Below are 7,088 nucleotides of genomic sequence, written 5' to 3' on the forward strand. Positions count from 1 at the left end.
CCTTTTAGAATAGTAATTTTCGGTTAAAACCCAACTTTTCACTATTTTTACAGTTTTGGCCCGAAATCCAAAAACTTTACATTTTTTATCCTTTTTGGAAATAGAAAGCATTTTTGACCCTTGAAATAGTTTAATTACCCTTTTTACCCCCTGTTTTGAAGAAAGTTTCAATTCAGCCCCTTTAATTGTCATTTTTCGCAATTTTGGGCTTATTGGGCCGAAAAGCCCAAAATTAGCCCATTAAGCTAAAAATTTACATTTTTAGTCGTCTGAAAATTTTAATATTCAGAAACACAATTATTGAAACTGTTTTGACTCTGTTGACCCTTAAGAAACCGTGACTTGGCAACTTTTAACCCAAGTTTAGTATATTTGACATTTTACAGCCAAAAATGGGTTTTTATGTTGAAGTATGTTTAACACAACCTTATAAGTTATTATTCTTGACTTGTTTGGTGTAAAATAACTTAGATCATGTTTTTTTCCCTTCTCATGTCATAGATCTCGAGTATCACCCCTTTTTGGTTACATGTTCATCATAAAAACACATAAAAACACATAAAAACACACATACATGCATAAAATCACACATAGCATACACATACACATAGATCTACACATTTTCTTGTATTCTCCCCCATGAAACACATAAAAACTGAAAAGATAGGGGTATGAAGCTCACCTTGAGTTGTGGTTTCGGTTTTGAAGGAAGAGATGAAGAAATTTCGATCCTAGCGAGTCCTCTTGGTAAATCTGGAACTTAGATGATTTCTACTAGAGTGATCATGATTTGGTATAGATTAGAAAGAGGTTTTTGATAAAAAAAAAAGAATCTAGATCATAGATCCAAGCATGAACTTACCTTAGATGATGAATTTGTGGAAATATCTTCTTGAAAACCTCCTAAATTTCGAGAACTTGATGAAGAGTGGAGGGAGATACCTTGAGAGAGTTTTGAGTGAAATGTGTGTGTGTTTGTGTTGTGTTCGGCCGAGAGAAGAAGAGAGGGGAAGAGAGAGATCTTTGATGGGATAGTTGCATGGAAATATGAGATTATTGCATGGAAATCCAAGAGATAATGGTGAGGTTGCTATCCTAAAGTCAACTCCTTACTTTCTTTTGTGGTTTAGGCTGAGAATGGAGAGGGGAAGGAAAAATAATTGGGCCATGTATGCTAAAGCCCATATCATGACTTAATTAGATGATTTTTTGTCCAACATAAATCATAGAATGATTTTTATGACCTATTAGGGCTAAATTAAATTGGTTGTGACCCAATAAGGCCCATTAAAGATAACCTAGTTCATTTTAGGCTTATAAGGCCCAAAATATTAAGTTTCATGTATATGGGTCCAATTAGGTCCCATTTGAGAGTTCTAGGTTCAAGGTAGTTAAATTGGAAACTTATTGGTCCATTAGGCCCAATAAGGAAATCCTAGTCCAAAATGGACTTAAATTGGGATTTCAAGGGTTTACAATTCTTTGTGGACTATTTGTAGTGCTTGAATGAAGTATTTGATGAAGTTTTGTTGTTATTGAATAAGCATCATACATGCTTTCACATTGCTAGTTTATAGTTGACATAATTGTTGTAGTTACATGGCATCAAAATTCCTAGTTGTGACACTTTGTGATGAAATCCATAGTGATATCTTCCCATTTCCACAGGTGAATATCATGTTGGATTAATGTCTAAGTCCATAACTATATATAGTATGTACTTGACCCGACCCGGCATGGTCCATTTGGTTTGCAATTCACCTACACAATTTATATGGATAGTCTTTTGAGAATAGTATATTTATGATTATTATTAATATATTATAAGTTCTAATATATTAATATGGAATCATATTATTTAGTTAGTATTGATCAAGAATTAATTTATAATTAATTAAGTGATCAAAATGAACTAATTAAATACGGACTCTTATATATATATATGGAATGCGCCAAGTTCATTTAGGTTGGGCTAAGCCTTCATGGATAGTCCATGGAGTGCTTAACCCATGGATCATATGAAATGAAAGGTCATGGGTTTAACCCAGTCTCCATACTATATAAAGATGTCCTTGGTTGGTGAAATTGGCACTAGTATGGGTACACTATGAAGGGCTAGCCGATTTCACTAGATAGAACCAAGTATTCATATTCTCTAAAGTCTTCCATGGTGTCTTGGTGATTTGTGATTCCACTTGAGGCTTCCACACTATTGGGGCTAAGCTCTTAAAGCTTGAAGACATCAAGCTACATCAAAAGGTATGTCATCTATCTAGTACTTTGTAGTATAAGAACTTCATAATATGCTAGTTAGGATTAAAGCCTTGGAAAGCTCTTATTTGAATGTATAATAGAGAAAACATAGATCCAAGGTTTATAGGGTTGCATGTACACCATAGGAGTGTTAGAATGCTCAAAACCCAATAGTGGTATCAGAGCCTAGGCTTGTTATCAATTATACTTGATGCAAATTGCTGAAAAATGCTGAAAAACTCAATTTTCTGGCTTTCTGGGCACTGGACTCGCCGAGTCCACTGATGAACTCGCCGAGTCCATGAGTAAAATCATCCTACTCACCAAGTAGGTTCATGCACTCGACGAGTAGGAGCCCCATACAACATATTTTTGAGGTTTTTGGCTAGAAATGGACTACGAACATTACCCTAAGTTGTTTTTGAACTTATAAACTTGGTTTTGATGTGGTAATGTTCATGATAATCCAATTTCAAAGATAATTGTCATCAGATTCATGTTTTGAATTAGTTTAGTGATTAGGCTAATTACATTAAAAAGTTTGATTTGAATTATCTTCTTCTTATGAGTTGCTTAGATTAATAGAAAGTTATGTGAAATTATTGTTTTCAATCCAAATTAATCTAAGAGTTGATTCTAAAATGTGTTTTTGTAACTTGTCCTCAAGTTATATGAAAAGTCACATTTATGTTTCATAAAACTCATAAAAGTTGGAAATGGTTACAAAAGATGAAGAGTCTTGTCCTTAAGTTCTGGAGGATCAAGAGTCACTTCATTAAGTAATAAAATGTGTAACCTTAATTAATTCCATAAGTTATAAAATAAAGAAAAGATAATTCTTTTATTAGTTTAAAGTCTTCCATAACTTGTCCTCAGTTTATGGAACTTGAACAGTTTTGAAATTAAAACTACTTTAAAAACATAAGTTATGGAATAGGAAAAGTTTTAAAAGTTACAAAACTTGCCCTAAAGTTTTGGAATTTGAAAAGTTTTCTCTTATGAATACTTTAATTTGAAGTTAGCCCTTAGAATTTTAAAAGTTAAAATTCAACCCTTATATTTTATAATATTATAAGTTAATATATATATATATATATATATATATATATATATATATATATATATATATATATATATATATATATGTATAAGAACAAGTTAGTCTACCGTTAGTAGGCCTCATTCACGAAGCCGGTCTATAAGGGGGGTATAAGGTTACTGCCTATAAAATGGCAGTTTAATGGGTGTCCACTCTCACCCACCGCTACCTTGACTGGTGGAGGGTCGTTAGCCGAACGGGTAGGACATGTACTATAATTCTCCCTTCATTAAAAGTACTAATGATAAATACTAAGTAACTAAACCTTTTATAAATACCCAATCTTAGTTACTTAGGAAAATGTGAATAAGGTGCTAATCCATGAAATTACACTTTGCACTTTGTTTAAGTCAATTGGTGGAGCGTGTGTGGTTAACCGGCACACTAACTCGTATTTAACAAGAGAGGCAAAGGGTAACTTAATGTTTATCATAATATCGATGGAGCGTTTGTGGTTAACCGGCACATCGATTGAGCGGTAAACACTTAAGGGTACCAAGTAATTTGCATGGTTACTTCACACCTTGTTTTGTGATCCTCGGCATCCCAGACACAAAACCTGAAGGGCACACTCGAGATTGAAACATGCCATTGAACAGTTCAATGAATCTCAAAGATCTAGGAGTTTCAAATCCAATTAAAACCTAATAAATTATTTCGTTTTTCATGGTGGAAATTGGTGAATCGTCATTCACCTACCTTCAAATATTCTATAGCTTGGATTACAGTATCCCTCTTCCAAGTTGTAAAATAGTTTGTTGGGTCCTAGCCTTAATATTTCATATTGGGTGTTATATTAAGGACTTTAAATCAACTATTTTGAATATCTCCCAAAAGATGTCAAGTTCAGATATCTATGATCTTCCCAAATCTCTTGGAACTTCACTTCCTCCACCTCCTCCAATTATTCTCCCTAACCCACAGGTTCAAGGTCACTCAAGCCCTATTGGCAAGGCAAGGTCTAGGTCTGATCACATCTTGGAGACGAAGTCACATAATGACAACCCGGGAGAGTTGGGTGTCAAAGTCCTGAGAAAGTTAGTGGTGAAATCACTTTCTAAGTCACATAGTGAGTTCCTTTGGGACTCCTATAAAAAAGACTATGACAAGACCCTTAATGATCTTATCTATTTTCTTGGTGCTACTAAATCAGAAATAATTTAGTGTACTAGTAAAGCAAATTTGATTAGGAGATCAACTTCCCAAAACTTTATGGACAAGGACAATAGTGACACAGGAAATCCAGAAATGCATTCTCTTCCCAATGGAAAGGGATTAGCCATAGTCAGCATGGTTGATCAAATGGTAAAGATAAAGGTTAAGTCTGAGATAGTCCCATGTACTATTACCTAAGGGTCCATATGTTTCTATTACCAAAGGAAGGGGCTTTGGTTATGAAGCTGCCAAATTTACCTAAGGATGTTAAAGTCAATAAGTTTGCACTACTAGAAAACAGACCTTTAATGACGCACGAACAATGACACATGCAGATTTACGATACGCATTTTGTGCATGTCCTTGAAATAATGTCAGGTTTTCAAAATTAAAAGCATAGAGCATACGCATTTATGCGTAACCTAAAATTAAGTGTCCAACAAAAAAAAATTACAAACACGGAGGGCACTTAAATTAAACAGGCGTCGTGTATAAATGTCGTTTTATAAAATTTTAATACGCGCCTAGGGGAAATCAAATCCCCCAAATATTTGATGTACCCCGCTTCCTTACCTCTGCACTTTATCCTCTACATCTTCACCCACCCACTTTCCCCTCTCGATCGTTGGCTCCTCAAGCGACAAGTCCTCTTTGCTCGCCGCCGTTAGCCATCACCTCACTGTAAAACCACCAACGGCCGGATCTTCATCAAAACTTTACAATTCATCTCCTGTATACTGTTTTTGTCTACATCTTCTTCCTCGATGCCATAGCCACAATCACCGACAACACCTACCATGGCTTCGTTGGAAGACCAGTCAAGTTTTTCCCCGCCATGAAATCCCTAATCTTCTCCTTCTTCCCACTTGTGTCGACCACAATCGTTGCTCAACTCATCCTATCCCTCATCTCGCTTCCGTTCTTCTGTTATTCTTGGTAATCATCAAGATTGGGGAAAACCTAGGGTTTTGTAATTAAATACAACTCGAATTACTTTATCAGGTCATTCATTTTGTTTCCACTCACGATTGGGGAAACCTAGGGTTTGTAATTGAAGATGTCTTCTTTGTCTCTAGTTACTATATTCGTGGATGGGTATATAGTTGCATAAGTGAGTCTTCCTGCTAGTGATACACCTGCTAAGCTGAAGCAGTAAGATGAAGCTTGTGATGACTCCAAAGATGCTTTTGGTAGGAATACCTTCTCAGAGGGCATGTTAGTTGCACCTGACCGACATCGGTTGGGAAGGAGAATCAAGCATTCCTTAAAAGTGGTAGGAATACCTTCTCTGTCACAACACATTTTAAAGTCATGAGGGCAACAAATCTCATAAGAACTCTGTAGTTAAGCGTGCCCGGGCGAGAGCGATTCAGGGATGGATGACCTCCTGGGAAGTTCTCATGTGAGGAGCCCAAAGTGGACAATATTGTGATACGTGCCAAATGTGGACGCTGCAATTGTTTAGTCTACAGTTCTTCCAAATAAATTAGATAAGGTGTCTGATGCTAAAAATCTACCTTTGAAAATAGCATGCCTAGGCGAGAGCGATTCAAGGATGAGTGACCCCCCCTGGGAATTTCTCGTGTGAGGAGCCCAAAACGGACAATATTGTGATACGTGCCAAATGGGGATGCTACAGTTTTTTACTCTACGGTTCTTCCAGATAAATTAGATAGGTTGTCCGATGCTAAAAATCTACCTTTTAAAAATTTGCCTTTTAAATTTGACGTGGAAGTTATTATTACCAATCCAGGTGTATGTGTACAGTTTGGTGTGGTGGTCTGGTTGGACTTATCATCTTTCTCAAGTGTGCCCATTTTGAGTTTATTTGTGACATGAGGTTTTTGAAGTATTTTGTGAGACATTTATTGTTGGTCGAGATCGTCTTCTAAAGGTATGGTTACATTAATCCTTTTTATTTTACAACTACGTATTTTGTTCAAGTCACATTACCACAGATTTGATAACACTTGAATGGAGTTTTAGCACTTTGATTGACCTCTTTGGGTAGAAGGTTCCAAGCATCTACGATTTTGAAACATGTGATTTTGATTGAATTGCAGGTTCCCACAGAAAACATTAAAAATTTCTCCATCATTGCACATATTGATCATAGAAAATCGACATTAGCTGATAAATTGCTTCAACTGACGGGTACAGTGCAATCATGTGATATGAGGGAGCAGTTTCTGGTATCGAGTATAAGTAAAAGCCTACAATTTTATGGTTTATATATTCCTTAGAACAAAAAATATGAAGTATTTATTCAACTCATTTGAGAGTATATAATGCAAGATTCTTATTTTAGGTTAATAGAATTATGATTTATCTTATAGATAGAACAATAATAACAATAGATTATTCGATATTAAGTAGTATAGGAAACTGTTACTCTATTACCACCAGGCACCAGGGCTTTGGCCACTTTCTGCAATATATACATGCTTAGGCTTTTATATTCCTAAATGCTACTCTTTTAACTGTTGTTGATCATATTGAATGACAATTTTACAAGAATGTTGCTATCAACTTCTTAGGTAACTTGTCTGATGGATTCAAATGTTTGATATGAGTTTTTGGA

This window comes from Lactuca sativa, chromosome 3 (genome assembly GCF_002870075.4).
Source record: "Lactuca sativa cultivar Salinas chromosome 3, Lsat_Salinas_v11, whole genome shotgun sequence".
NCBI lineage: Eukaryota > Viridiplantae > Streptophyta > Magnoliopsida > Asterales > Asteraceae > Lactuca > Lactuca sativa.